Below are 16,301 nucleotides of genomic sequence, written 5' to 3'. Positions count from 1 at the left end.
ACCACTGCCTAACCAACACGTACTTCATCCACAATGGACAAAGATACAAACAGATAGAAGGAGCACCTATGGGATCACCCCTCTCACCGGTCATCGCAAACCTGTACATGGAACACTTTGAAACCAATGCTTTAGACAAGTCAGAACACAAACCCAAACTTTGGCTCAGATATGTTGACGACACCTTTGTAATTTGGCCACACGGGAAAGAAAAACTGGATAGCTTCCTCACACATCTCAACAACTTACACCCCAAAATACAATTCACTATGGAAATAGAAGCCAACAACCAACTTCCCTTCCTTGACGTCCTAATCTACAAAAAACCTGATGGCTCCCTAGGACACACTATCTACCGGAAAAAAACACACACCAACCGCTACTTACATGCACAATCACACCACCACCCTGCACAAATAAACTCCGTAGCCAAGACTCTCATCTCCAGAACCAAACGCCTGGCTGACAAAGACCACTTGACAACTGAGTTACAGAATCTCTCAAACGTGTTAATTGCCAATGGATACCAGCAAAACAGGATTACGAAGCTAATCCAAAAGGAAACACCCCCCAAAAACCAAGACACAGAAGAAAACAATGGCATGGCCCTCCTCCCTTATATCAAGGGCACTACAGATAAAATTAGCAAAATCCTCCATAAACACAATATCAAAACAGCCTTTTGCACCAACCAAAAAATAGCCAATATCCTCAGAAACCCCAAGGATAAAATCCAGTTGGAAAACCAAGGGATCTATGAAATACCCTGCAAAGTCTGCCCAGCCACGTACATTGGACAAACAAACAGACGAATAAATGCACGTATCGCAGAACACAAGAATGCCGTCAAAAAAGAAGAAAAAACTTCCTCTCTTTTCCAACACATGAAAGAAACAGGACACGAAATTAATTTTGCAGATTCCAAATTGCTCTTTAACACGGAACATCACCACAAGAGAATAATCATGGAAGCCATCGAGATAGAGAAACACCCTCACAACATGAACAAGCGTGACGACACATCCCGCTTGCCAGACATCTGGAAATTAGCCCTCCCCACAAAAACTGACACCAGATCCAGAGGCACACAGAACGCCAACACCAATCAACCACACCAGACCCAAACCCAGACCCTCTCCACAGATGAATTACAGACACCATCCAGTAGCCAATCCATGGTGGCACCTCCGGATGCTGCACCCCCCTGCAATCCCTACACAGATCTGGCTGACACAAGCCACAAAACCACAGCTCGCCCCTATACACGAAGCCAAGCCAGAGCACAACTAAGTACAGTACAGCCATCTTCTCAGGAAAACTCTTCACAAAGTTCAAGAGGTCAAGACACAAAGACTTTAACAACTAATCCACACCTAATGACCCACCTAAGTGGTACTCAGGATATCACTCAAGAAATCACTCAAGATATCTCTCAAGTAATTAAGGAACAAAAGAAGAAAAGGCACACTAGCCTGGGAACTTCCTCTCTGCCCAGAACATTGGAGGCTATACACCACACCCCCTCTACAGTATTTATAGGAACTCAAACACTGAGATCCTGCTCTGTTCCAGTAACAAGAAGCCGAAAGCACCAGCCTGAAGATGACGAGTGAGACCTCGTCGAAACGTCGCCTAGACACCCCAACTTTTACACGGGAAGACACCCGAGGACACCAAAACCTGCATATATATATATATATATATATATATATATATATATATATATATAAGTTGGGGTGTCTAGGCAGCTGGAAGGTTTCCTCCCCGTAGAGGTAAGATATTTGCTTTCGTAGATTTTCACGGGTACAGGAATGCAGGTTTTGGTGACACCCGAGGACACCAAAACCTGCATTCCTGTACCCGTGAAAATCTACGAAAGCAAATATATATATATATATATATATATAATGAAATGCCATGATGGCAAAGCTGCCACATTGTAAATAATAACCTTGCCCTCCCCTTCAATCCACTTTGATTTATGGAATTCATTCGCTCCCATGTAAATATATAATATAAAGAAGTAATCTCATAATGTTCAACAAATGTGCCCAGAAATGATGAATAGCAGATTGGATTTGCCATCAAAAGCAAATGGGGACAAAGATTTCTATTACAACCCCTTCCCCCCAAACCCCTCACAAAACCGTGGACCCCAGTGGGGTATTGTTTTTGATTAACTCAGTTACTGTTGATTTCTTGCCCTCTTGCATGATAGAGTTATGGTTCTTGCTAGAGTAAAGCAGGAAAAAACCTATGCCTGGGTCATTTGAAATAAGGGCAATTCTTCATTCTGGGCGTGTTGATGAAAGAGCAGCTTTGTCTTCCTATTGAAAAAGGCAAGAATGCACATTTGAAAGAGGTTTCACTGGTTGGCTTTCTTTTTTTAAAATGTAGGCATTCCATTTCTGCTATCTGTGGGGGGTGAATTTGCTTCACTTTCCACTCAGGGGAAAGAGACTCAAGGTGGCCTCTTTATCTGGGAGGGGGCCTGGTGCCACATGGGGCTGAATATCCAATGGGGGGGGGCACACTAGATGTTATTTAAGGTGCCTCCACCTCCATTTACTCACCTGCCTGCACTTAGAGGATCTGACAGTTCGCCAAATCACTAATTCAATATATTTTAATAGATATCACCAGCCAGTGTGGTGTAGTGGTTAAGAGCGGTAGACTCGTAATCTGGGGAACCGGGTTCGCTTCCCTGCTCCTCCACATGCAGCTGCTGGGTGACCTTGGGCTAGTCACACTTCTCTGAAGTCTCTCAGCCCCACTCACCTCACAGAGTGTTTGTTGTGGGGGAGGAAGGGAAAGGAGAAAGTTAGCCGCTTTGAGACTCCTTCGAGCAGTGACAAAGCGGGATATCAAATCCAAACTCCTCCTCCTCCTCCTCTTCTTCTTCTTCTTCTTCTTCTTCTTCTTCTTCTTCTTCTTCTTCTTCTTTTTACCTCTTAATAAGTTGCCTTTTTGAGTCTTCTTTCAGGGTGGGTAGGGCAAAAAGCAGGTATGTGAGTGACATTACTTGGCATGGCAGCAACACATGCAAAATGGATCTAGGACAGGGAGAGGAAGGGCAATTGCACAGGATTTTGTACATATCCCTGTGTGTTTGAAACCCAAACTAAAGTTGGGGGATAGCCATGCCTGTCAAGGTGGTATAATAGGGCTGACGTGTGGATGTGACCAGAATGCCTGCTTTGCTCCCTGCACTGTTTGCTAATCACATAGCAAGGAAGCAGAGGTCACATTACAGGCCATGTCTCCCAAGTTAACCTGGCATCGACTGAAAGCCTAGGAGCCCTTGGAAATCCCAGCCTTTATCTTGATCTCACTTGTGCAATGTGATGATCAAAGAAGCATAGGAGTGGACATGGCCTTTTCCCACCTGGAATATGAGAATCCTCTTTTTGCCATATCACTGGAATCCCATGATTTAATATAATTCCACACACCCTCACTTGCCTGCTGGTTATTTCTTGGTATCCCAAAGAAAATTGGTGTGCTGTTTTTTTTTGTTTTGTTTTGTTAGCAGCTTCTGCACAACCCTGAATGAAAAAAGCACTGTTAAATTCTCTGCAATGCCTTTAAGTTGCTGGTAGATTTATCTGAAATCCAAGACTCTGAGTCAAAGCCAGAAATTTCTTATTAATTAGTGTAGGTGATGCGATCACTGCTTTTTTAATTTGCTGAACAATTAGAGTATTGACTGTTTACTTTACAAGGACATTTTGATTTGTGATGGCTTAAAAAAGACCATTATGCTTTATTCTTCCCCCTGACTTCCCCTACAAGCATGTTGGAACCTGAACTGACAAATCTAAAAAATATGAACTTAATTAGTTGCTTTGCATGATTTAACAACCCCCCCTCCCCTACTTCATTTCAGACTTGTACAACATGGGGATTAAATATGCAAAAGGAACTGAGACTGTAGATTTCCTAACTGACAGTGACAAGCAGGGCAGGAGAAGAAGTGATGCTATTGGAGAACACCTTATAGTGACAGCCCTCTTATTGGTCATTGTAAAAGTCAGTACTTGGGAACAGGTGAAAGATGAACCTGTCCAGTATGATAAGCCAGGGGTTGGGAACCTCAGCCCTGGGGATGGAATGTGGCCCTTCAGTCCTCTCTACATGGCCCTTGGTAATCTCTCCAGGCCACACTCCCTCTCCCCAGACCACACTACAGACCCTGCTTTCCACCCTCTGAGTGTTCTTATCTGACTGGGAAGTGCTTGTGAAGCACCCCCTCCTTCTGTCAGGTGCTCAAGGCAATGTACTCAACATCACAACAAGACTTCAAATCTACCATAATACTGAATGCATCTATAAGGCAATATCTCCTTGGGTACTACTCCAGCCTGAATATATGTTATCTGATTGGTTCTGTTTTGTTTTCCTTCCTTCAGCAAAGCATATTCCATTCAGACTGGGGGAATTTCCCACCCCTCCTTCTAACCAAAACATCAACAGCAATTTTTATTCTCTCCCCCAATCTTTATGCTAAGTGCACATGTGCAAACCACAACATACCAAGTTTACCCCTTGGAATGTGTTAAAGAATGTGTGGAATGAAATTACTACTGCTCCGCTCCACAGATCTGATCATTAGCAGCAAATTGCAGTTTGCCTGGCAGTCTGGGGGATGGAACCGCAGAGCACACCAAAATTGGAAATTGGAACACTTGTTAGTGGCTTTCAGCAGAGCACCCCTTTTTAAGAGCTCTGCAAATAGAGCAGTCTTCTGTTTTCTGGCTGCTGCCTGTTTGATGCTCTCCTGTATGAAGATGTCATCAATGCCTCAGTGCTTCTAACAGAATGAGGCAGTCTCCCATGAAGTGGGTTGCTCCTTCAAATGGCTTCATTCAGCGTACTGGATTAGGAATGGAACAGAGAGATGGAGGATGACTGCTCATGACAGCCAAAAGATTTCTTGGTGTTATACATTTGTATTCCACTGACTATTTCATCGCTTCTCCTTGCTTTCCCCCCAGCTAAAATAAACTGCTCTAGATGCCATCAATTGTATTACGTGTCCTGCTTGACTCTTGGCTGTCTGTGTAACACACATCACTTGCTTTTCACACTCTGAATAGTCATGCTAAAGGCCACACTGGAAGTGATGGTAATTGTGTGACTGCAATTAACATGCACACTTTGTTGTTGTTGTTGTTGTCAAGTACATTAGCAGCTGTGGGCAATCAGGAGTAGACTCAGACTGTGGGGCAGGTGGGTGGGGGTTGAGTTTCACTCTTTCTCTCCCTGCCATAATTTTATGCATGTCTCTTCCTCTTCTTTTCTCTAAACTAAAAAGCTCAAAATGTTCTAACCTTTCCTCATAGGGGAGTTGCACCATTCCCTTGATAACTTTTCTTGCCATTTTCAAGGAGAACTCCCTCACCAGCCCCTGGCTTCCTCTTAACTACAGTTTTCATCACCTCACCCCACCAAAATTTCATGTTAAATTGCACATGTGCAATTAACATCATACCAACTTTACCCCTTGGAATGTGCTAAATAATGTGTGGAATGTGTGGAACAAAGTTTCCTGCGCATGGAAAAGTAGCCTGCCGGCGAGAAGGCTAGGCTAAACCCCTTCTTCAAGGCAGATCATAATCTGAGGCTGTCTTGGCTAGATTCAGACGAACCCCAGATCTCCCCAAATTGATCCAGTTATAAACTCAGTGTAGTGCTAGAATCTTGGAGACCCTGGGGAAACTGCATTCTCCAGGCTCTCTGGCTTCTGGAACACTGTCCTAGCAGAGTTTGAGGAAGGACCAAGGCAGGGGACCTCTTGTGTTACCATCAGGTCAGGAAAGGGAGAAAGGGGCAGTGGGAGAGTGTCAAGGGGATTGGATGAAACACTCAGATCCTCTCGCACTCTTGATTGGGAGCCTGGTAGGATCTTGGATGTCTCATTCCCCCTCTGCTGAGAATGGAGAGTGGGTTCTGATCCTGCAGAATGCTGCTTCACAAAACCTTTCGTTACTGCAGCCAAGCAGCACCCTGCAGCCAAGGAGTTAGGGTTTACTTCAAAAGCACATTCCATAGTGGGGAAAACATGCTGGCAAATGAGGCCCCTGCAGACTTTCTGCCAGACTTCCTGCCCCCTGATAGCCCTGAACTGCTCTGACTTAGCCCAAGTCTGGAAGCCCCCCAATTGACCAAATTCAGCTCAGGATTTGGACAAAACCAGTGTGTAGCAGGATCCAGTTTCAGCTCAGAAGAAACAAATCTTTTTTATATATATAATGAAAATGGTTCAGTTTGTCAAGCCCAGTTCCAAATTGAATCAGAGTGGGGCGGAGCTGCCCATTTGTTCTTTTTCCATGAATAACTCAATAAAATGGTTGAACACAGAATACGAATGCCATTATTTACTTCATTTGGCCAACTCTGAATGTTTCCGCCTGGTTTCGCTACCATTTCCACCCCTGTGCTAAATTGCTTTTAAACAATCCAAGAAGGGTTCAGCATCTTTTACAACAATCAAAGGTTTTCATGCATTGATGGGCCTAGTAGCGAAATAGGCATTTAATGTGAAGTATCTTTATTGCCCTGACAAAAGAGAAGTCATTTTCACAATTACATTGATTTTGCTGATGGGATGGAAGACCCTTGAAAATGTAATCATGTAAGATGGGTGCATTAAACTATAGACCAGATTGTTATGAGAGATTAATGGGGAAAAATGATAAGCCTTCTTGATGTGCATAAAAACATTTACATCTGTACAGCCCGGAGAAGGTAAATGCATGCCATCTCTCTTGTTTGGAGGTTTCTGTCTCTCTTTTCAGTCAATAATAATAATAATAATAATAATAATAATAATAATAATAATAATTTTATTATTTGTACCCCGCCCATCTAGCTGGGGTTCCCCAGCCACTATGGGCGGCCTCCAACAAAGACCAAAAATACGCTAAGATGTCACACATTAAAAACTTCCCTGAACAGGGCTGCCTTCAGATGTCTTCTTTGCTTCCAAACAGGCAGAAATGCAACAGGTGAAGCATCCTCCACCTCAGGATGAGAGGTACTTGGCAGATTTCTGTCTGTTCGAGAACCTGCCTGAACAAAAGGTGATTATGGCAACTCCACTCTTGTGCAAGAGCATAAGTGTATTAACTATTCTATAGAATGCTAGAAGTATAGAGCTAAAAGGGATCTTGCAGATCAACCTGTCCAATCCGTTGCATACTTGAGGAGCTACACAGCAGGATGCAACCACAGCATCCCAGACAGATGACTATCCAGCCAGTGGAAGCTGGTTTATGACGGCAAATGGGTCAAAGTCCTAACAAACGCAGTCTGCCCTCTGCCAGCTCCCACCTGTGTTCCTCCTTACCACTGCCTCCTTGTTTCCTCCTCCTCCATAGTCTCAGTGTAGAACAGAGTGGGGAGGAAGATGGGACAAAGACTAGGATGAATCGGTTTTCACTGCTGAACAGGGCATTATCACCACCATTATTTCATATAGGTACTGCTTATGTGCCAAAATGGCTTCTAAACAATTTTGCCAGTATAAAATTAAGTACACCCCATTAAAACACACAATAAAACAAAACATTAAAAACATCCACAGTTAAATTAGACAATAAAGCAATCCCGTTAAAAAGCATAACAATTAAAACCGTCAAAACAGCAATCATAACAGGGGGATGCTTGAATAAACCTGTGAGTCTTCAAGAGCTGGCAGGATGCTAATATTGATGGGGCATCTTGTATTTCAACAGGGAGGACGTACCACCCACTAAGTCAGGGGTGCTAACTTGAATAAAACATTGGAAGGTTCCAGGTATGTCCCACCCTGCATAATCAATCACAAGATGTGACACATGCACACCATTTGAATGACAATGCTCTTCAACTTGGGGGGGAGCTCTGGCCCCCTCAAATATTTTACTGGGGTGGTTGAAGAGACCTCGGCCCCTAGGACATGGCTCTGAGGGGCAGGGAGAGGTGTGTGTTGAGCCATCCTTGCATCTATTGGCATCATGGGATGACAGTGGAACCAGCTTGAGATCCATGATGTCAGTAGCCTTGAACTGGACCCTATTGCTGCACCAGCTCTGGCCTGGTTCAGCAATCTTTCTGCCTCCCACTTTCCATGTGTGGCTGTGGCTCTCTTAAGCCCTGGAGCTGAGATTACACTCCAGGTAAACAAATGCGTGCCCAGCACCTGCTCGTGCACATGGTTCCTTGTGCCCCTGCAGGATCTTTATGCCATAGCCCCTTCCTACATGCTCATGGACTTGAGGGGTGAGAGAGGGATCCTAACATCGAAGAAAGCTGAATCTCCCTCTCCTGTTTTCTATTCCTTTGTTCACTGATGGACACCTTGCTGTGATTTATTTGTCAAACCAAAGAAGCCAGGAGTATCGATCATAATCCCTGCTTGCATGCTGGGCCTGATGAAAGTATGAAGTCAAAAGTCTCCCCCCCTTTTCCCCCTCCTTCTGTTTTGAATCTTTATGCATGGAACTGCTGCTTCATCCCATGAACCCTGTCAGAAGCTTTCAAAAGTGGAGCAGTGAACAGCATTAAGGTTGCATGATAATTGGTGAGGAATATTTCTGCTTGTTGTTTCCAAGGCCCCTCAGTGACTTCCACTGACCTTTTCAAAATAAGAATCTTATTTACTTGCAAAACCAAGGGTTACGGCAGAGCACAAGAGAAGCCATGCAGTTGTTCCATGGCTGTTTTCTGTTCCTTGATTCTTGGTGTCACCTGCAGAATCATCCCTCCATAAGAACATAAGAAGAGACTGCTGGATTAGGTCAATGGCTCATCTAGTCCAGCATCCTAGAATCTGTAGATCTGGAAGAGTCCCTGAGTGTAGCTGGTGTGAACTTCTTGAGCTTTTTGATATAATTCCATATTCTTGTGAGGTATGGTAGCGATCAGTGGTTAATGGAGAAAAGGATGATTTCTCTAGTACTTATTGCTTTTTCTGCATAATTCCCTTCACTAGGATTCCTACATAAAACATGCATTTGGGGTGTGTCACTTATGTTATTGACAGATGCATTTGACTAGTCCATTCTGTTTCTAAACCTAAAAGCAGGAAATCTTTAAGTCAGGAAAGCTTGAACAATGCAGTGTAGTTTTAATTTCTTTGCTGGGAGGACACAACTGAGCTGATTTTAAATCAACATTGGAATAAAATAGCACAATGCAAGGATAGCCAATTTAGTGCTGTCCAGATATGGTTGGACTACGACTTCCATAATCACTGAGCAAATATGTCCATTTTGGCTTCTCTGTTTCTCATTTTTTCCAGTCTTCAGTTCTCCACATTTCTACATCAGTTCATGATTATTACTACTTTTTAAGTCCTCATGAAAAATTGTCAACATTTTGGTGTGAATTTCTCCTACTATACAAATTTTTAAAATGAATTTTTGCCTAATATGCACAATTTTTTTTGCAAAGCAATTCATCCTAATAGAATTTTACATGTTATTTTCACTAATATATGTATACTTTATACCACAACGTTTGCATATTTGTTCATGTTACTTGTTTGGAGGATTGTACTGCAAGTGTGAATTTGAAAGGATCATGCTGTATTTCGGTTCATGCGTTGTTTCAGAAAGTACAAATTTGGTACATTCATATTTCATTGTAAACTGAATCAAATTTCTCCACCACCCTTACGAACCTCACCATTGGCCATGCTAGCTGGGGCTGAGGAGAGTTAAAAGTCCAACAACATTTGCCTTAATGCACCCAGTAGAACACTGTGCTCTGCAGGAGAGCTTCAAAGATCTCAGAAGCCTGCACCACAATAACTTGGCGCAGGGCTTTTAATGTGGCAGCTCCTGTCCTGTGGAATAGCATTCCTGTATGACAAATACCCACTATCTGCACTTTCTGGAAACCAACTGAAGATATTTTTTGTTTCAGCTGGCTGGATAAATGAGTTGGTATGGTTTTCGTTTGGTTTTGAATGTACTTGCTGTTTGGAATGGGATTAAAAATCAGTAGTGATAATAGTAGTAACTTGGAGGGCACAACATTGGCTACCCCAGCATTATGCTTCTCCTGTGGAGATCATGTGGGTCTTTCTTCTCTGGTTGAGGAGCAGTATTATGAGAAGTGAAGCCATGAAGCCACAGATCAAACTGTGATGCTCCCCTGCTTTCCCTCTTTCCAAGGATTACTTAAATTGGGATGACTTCATGTGTCGGCTTAGCACGTCAAAGCCTGAGTGCGCACTGCACAGGCTGATGTGCCTCGTTTGATAATGAGTGGATTGAATAATCAGGGGCTCTGATGATAGGAAGCAAGTGCCAAATGCAGCTGTTTAAGATGGTGGATAATGGGCCTGGGCAAGTCATGTCGCCAAGAAGGATTTGTGGATTATCATGGATAATGAGCTCAACAATGGGATGCTGTGGCATAAAAACCCAATGGCTTTGTAGGCAGCATTAACATGTTTATTAATAGATGCATTTCATTTAAAAGTTGGTAGGCAATGATACTCATCACATCTTGTTTTATGATGTGACCCTGAAGTTCCCTTTCCAGACAATGAGATTAGTTAGCCCAGAATTTCCTTATCTCTATGCTGTCAGCATTCTATTGGGCATGAAAACTCACGGTGGCTGGAAGGTCCAATCCTGGTTCAGCCATGACATTTGCCTTGAGTCAATCACTCTCTCATCTTAACATACCTCACAGGGTTGTTGTGAGAATAAAGGGGGCTTATCATACCCTGAGCAACTTGGAGAAATATGAGGGACAAGAATATGAGGAACAAATCATTTGTAAATAATAATAATAATAATAATAATAATAATAATAATAAGTTTAATGCCACTTCAGTATTGCTTGATCTGCTTGCAAATTGTCATTTTCTGCTTGTGTAGAAGCTCCTTTAGTAATAATACTTTTAATTTTTAACTTTAATTAGTTTTCTTTCAATAGTAGAACAGCTTGTTTGGGGAATTAAAAAAAAAAAGTTTTATTCCTCCATAGCTGCTGCTTTCACGGGCAGGTGGGCAGACTGAAATATTGGAAGAACTTTAAGATATTTGATGAAGCAAAATGCCTCTTCTCAATTCACAGCTATTTAACATTCCCCCAAAGCAAGCAAGTTTTCTCATTAAAAACAAGTTGAGCATATCAAAGTGCACCCGGAACAACTGAATGACAGTTCCTGCTTTTTGTTTTCTTATAAGTGGAATTTATATTTCTTATTAGAGAGCAACAGCATGTTTTTTTTTTAAAAAAAGAAGCATTTCCTGAGCATTTCAGGGTCTTTTCTTTGTTTGAAATGACTCTTCAGTTCTTTGGCCAATGGGCCAAAGATTCTCTTATTGCAATTTTAGGACACAAACTAGCCATTCTGGTGTTTTTCTTACTTTCCCTCTCCCAAAGTGCATAGAGTGGTACCTTAGGTTAAGAACTTAATTCGTTCTGGAGGTCGGTTCTTAACCTGAAACTGTTCTTAACCTGAGGTACCACTTTAGCTAATGGGGCCTCCCACTGCCACCTTGCCACTGCCGCGCAATTTCTGTTCTCATCCTGAAGCAAAGTTCTTAACCCGAGGTACTATTTCTGGGTTAGCGGAGTCTGTAACCTGTAGCGTCTGTAACACGAGGTACCACTGTACTTTGTGTGAATAGTAACAATTTCCAATCTTTTTCAGCAAGTGTGAGGAACCTCAGGATGGGAGTGAGGTGGGGAGGGGGCAAATGTGGCCCTTGGGGCTTCCTTATCTAGTGCCTGAGTATCATGAGCATGGTAGGATGAGGAGGAGGAGGAGTGGGAGATTGGAGAATTGGAGAATTGGAGTTTGCTCTGGGACACAATACTGTATAGCAAAAGAAGGTTTGGTGAGTAGGTGACATCTCTGAAGGACCACACTGAGAATGAGGGCAGTGGATTAGCTCCATCAAGGCTGAAAGTTGAGGATTGCACTGTGAGTAGCTGATGTCGCAACACATTTTGCATCCTGTTGGATTTATTTATGTGACGATGGTAAAGTGGGTGAAAGGAGTTGAGAGCTAGGGCTAGCATTGATGCTGTAAATCAGGGGTGGGGAACCTCAGGTACAGAATGCGGCCCTCCAGAGTTCTCTATCCAGACCCTGGATAGCTCTCCCTAAGCCACGTCTGCTTCCTAGCCCTGCTTTCTCCATTCCTCAATTGCTTTTGCCTGGCTGGAATGTGTCATTGAAGTGTGACAACCCTCACCTGGATGGAAGAAGCAGAGATGTGTGGAAGAGTGCAGAAGCCTCTGACTTTTGTGTGGCTGGAATGTCATCTACCGTACCTGTTGTTCTGCCCACTTTTGCCTCTGATCCCACCCAAAACATGTGGCCCCAGAAAGAATACCTAGGTGGGACTGTGACCCTTCCTGGGCTGAAGAAAGCTTCCTCACCCATGCTGTCAGTGAATAAGTGAACATTTTTTACAAGAGGCACCAACAAAAATCTAATGGGACATTTTCCGTCAGTGCCTAATACATTCACAAAAACAGAATAGTTGCGGCTTGGTGTTACTATAATTGAACCAAAATTTCACTTACACCTCAGGGCAATGCTCTTTCCTCTCTGTTCTCAATTGATCTCAACATTCATGTTGTTGGCTAATGAGGAATTAATGTAAATTCTAATGAAACTACATGGCCCTTGGATAGCTGAACTCAACTGTTTATTTCCCTGGTGAAAAAGCAAACTCTCCAATTAAAACCTAGGAATAAAAATTAATACAAATATTTTGGGGGTGACTTTTTGTTGTTGGGGGTAAGATTAGTATCAAGTCTACAGCTTTTTTTTATTGTGCATATAAATTACTGGGGTAATGAGACTTGAAGGTGTGATTGGATATAACGGAGACCACTTGCGGGCTGAAATCCTGGTAAGTAAAGGAAATAGTGAAACCCTAAGGTGCCACTAGAAGAGAAATATTTGATGCAGATCCTGGAAGACTGGGACCCAAACTACAGAAAATATTTGAACTGAGTAGGATGGAATGATGTACATGAATGTGTAAAGGAGCTAGCCTGAGTCAGCGGTGTCTGGTACCCATGAGGACTGCTGGGATGCAAGGTAGGCAGATCCAGAGCCAATGACAGGCAGAGGCAACTGATTCCAATTTTGTCCCCAGCCTCTTCCTATGTAGGATCAGATCCTTCAGAAACAGGAAGAAGGAGAGACCTGGAAGTGGTGAGAAAGAGAGGCTTGTTGGGAAAGGCACCCCCTACCTTCTCTCACAAAGGTGAAACTACCTGGTAGGTCTCTTCCTTTCAAGGTTTCTTGCCTTCTTCTTGCTCATGCCTGTCTCTTCTTCCTGTCTGATGCCCCAACCCTGGCAGCTCCAGATGAATCCAAGCTCTCAACCTGGCCTGTAGTGATCTGGGGATATCACAACCCAACTCAAGCAAGACCCAGGGTTATCTGAGAAAGCTCGGTTTGGCTAGTATTCAGGATGGTGAGGTTGCAAAGTCCCATGAGGAAAATGGAAAGAGCTGACCATATTTAACTGGGAGAAGAAAAATTTCAAGGGGATCCACAACATCAGTCATCAAGTATCACAGAATACAGAGCCAACTTGCTGTTGTTGATGCTCTGGGGACAGGACAAGAATGAGTGGGTATCAATTACAACAAATTTTATCTAACCATTAGGAGAAGTGGTTAGGAGGAAAAGAATTAAAAAGAATTAATGGTAAGAGGTGCTCAACATTGGAACAGACTGCCTGGGAAGGTAGTGGGATAAATAATTTTAAAGAAAAATTTATTATAAGAAACAAGTAATATTTCCAAATAACACACACAACATAAACACATATTAAACAATGTATAACAATGCATTACACCTCAGGTACTGGTGGGGAGAAGGATTTCTATATATTTTGTACTTCTCATATTTAGGTCACCTGGGGACTATTCTAAAATTTAGCATTTGCTATTACAAATCTGAACAAACCTTTTATGAGTCCCATATCTGTGTCTACCTGGCTGGGACGTCTGCCTTGCAGCCTTTCTGATGGACGAAAGTGGGAGATATTTAAGCAGAGGCCAAAATCAATCTTGCTGCAGTTGTAAGGCTAACTACTGCATTGAGCAGAGGCTGGTAGAATAGATGACCTCCTAGGATTCTACCCACTCTAAAATCCTCTGATTATATTTTCCCTCTCCCATAAAGTACTTGTTCTGTTGATGCACAAGCACCTGAGAAAACTGCAAGGTTTGCAAAAGTACTAAGAGCACACGTTTTGTCCTTCTTTGTTTTCTAATTTAGTTTTTATTAGTATACTTAATGTGCTCAGTATTGTTCATGCTCTCTTTTCTTGCTGACTTGACCTTATTCTGGAGTGGCATGCTCCTTTCGTGCATAATTAGCAGAGTCCCATTGTGGATGAGGGTTGTGGTGGGTGGATGTGAGCTCTGGTTAAAAAAAATGTGATGACTCACAGGCCAACTGGGAACGGCTTTATCACAAAGCTCGTGGTAATTGCTCCTTTATGAAAAGGGTCTCCAGTGCAATTGACATAAATTTCTCCTATGGATTAATGAAGGCCATCACCCAATAATGGTGGTGGTGTGAGGAAATTAGAGGGAAAAATCTGCATTGCTGAGTGCAGTAATTGTCTCTTTGCAAGAACTCTAAACTGGTGGTGGGTCACTAAGGGTATGGAGAAATTCAATTTGGTTTGTATTTTTGTAGAGAAATGATAAAACTCACACTTTTCAAACCAAGATGCAAACCAAATCACAGCTGTCCATTGAAATCTGCACTTCCCCGAATTTTGCGATGCAGTTCTTTAACCGAACAATGTGTGCAAAGGTATGAATGTTAGGGGGGGAATTCTTGCAAAAATGGGCATCCCTTCCCTCTTGCTCAAGCACCAGGAAATTGCCTTCCAGTGGTGGGTGGGACCAGAGGCAAAAGTTGTCATGGCGATACCTTGGCACTGCTGATCATAGGGGGACGAGGATTGGACCTCCGGAGGAGCCCAGTGGTCTGTACTGTGCTGATAGGGATGCTGGGTAGCAGCTAAGTGGTTTTGCCCCTCAGGATGCAGTGATGGGCACCAACTTGGATGGTTTGAAAGAGAATTGGACAAATTCATGGAACAAAAGGCTAGCATTGGCTACTATACATGATGGCTATGCTCTGCCTTCTCGGAGGGGCAACAATGCTTCTGAACTCCACTTGCTAGAAACCTTAGGAGAGGAGAGTGCTTTTGTGCTTGGATTCTGCTCACAGGTTTGCCACACACATGTGGGTGGCCACTGGGAGAAGAGGATGCTCAACTAGATGGGCCATTGGCGCGACCCAGTAGGGCTCTTCTTACGTTTGTATGTTGTCTGGAAAGAGTCCCACCTCCGTCATCAGTTGCCCCCAATGCAGTGGCAAAGGCTCCTGATGTGAATCCAATGCTATTCCAGAAGTGAAGCAATTCCCACATCCAGGAAGGTCCTGGAGCATAGTTCAAGGGGCATGAAGATCTGCTCTGAACTTTGGAAACTTTGGTATGTGAGCACTTATCATGTCCACCTTGGGTTCCATGATGGAAGAAAGTGAAATTGCAATAACCTAATGATTAATAACAACAATATTAATGTTGTTCACATACATTGCTTTTAGATTTCCCAGAAGCGTATGTCTGGCCACAGTCAAGAACAGAGTGTTGGACTCGATTGGGGGTTGGGGAAACTTTTTTTAGTCCAAGGGCCAAATTGGGAGGCCATATTTTGAAGAGCAAAAAAGAGGACACATTTGCCGACTTCTGCTTTTGACTAAGGATGACTCTCATTTTACATACCCATGAAAAAGAGGATGTGTCCTGGAAAAAGAGGACACATGGCAACCCTAAACCTACAACCTTCTGCAGGGGCCACATGCCAGTGGTGGGCATGACCAATAGCAAACATAGTTAGAAAATAGGTTACATTGCAGCCATGTCACACAGACACAGACACATCCTATTCTGCACCCTCCATGCAGACAAGCAAGATGTGGCACATTCCAGCAAGGAAAAGCACTTGAGGGAGGGTGTATAGTTGAACCAGTGAGTGTTGTGGCATGGCGTGACTGCTGAGGGCTGGATAAATAAAAGGCTTTGTTTGGCCCCTGGGGCTGAGGTTCAAAACCCCTCCTTAAGGGAAGCACTAACTAGCATGCAAAAAGTATATAAAGGCATCCCTTTTGTCCTGCGGTATTTTTTTCTTTTAAATGGACTGTATAACCTCCTGTAGGTTAGCTGAAAGAACTAATGCAATTATTCCGTTCATTCATGCAGGACCAAGTTCATGTTCCAAATTAGAGGTGACTTGTTATGAGA

General features: G+C 43.1%; 2 protein-coding genes across 17 annotated transcripts in view; both read left to right on the top strand.

Annotated features, from left to right (window-relative positions):
* Positions 1–16,301, top strand: part of RBFOX1 (RNA binding fox-1 homolog 1) — a 1,493,407-nt gene that overhangs the window by 77,298 nt on the left and 1,399,808 nt on the right. The window lies entirely within an intron of this gene.
* The window catches only part of LOC309329678 (uncharacterized protein), a gene marked incomplete at its 3' end in the record, with an annotated part of 831,621 nt that overhangs the window by 560 nt on the left and 814,760 nt on the right, over positions 1–16,301 (top strand). The window lies entirely within an intron of this gene.

This window comes from Podarcis erhardii, assembly GCF_964252035.2.
Source record: "Podarcis erhardii genome assembly, chromosome: 14".
Lineage (NCBI taxonomy): Eukaryota > Metazoa > Chordata > Lepidosauria > Squamata > Lacertidae > Podarcis > Podarcis erhardii.
The sequence above is the reverse complement of the archived record's forward strand: the minus strand, read 5'-3'. Positions and strand labels throughout refer to the sequence as shown.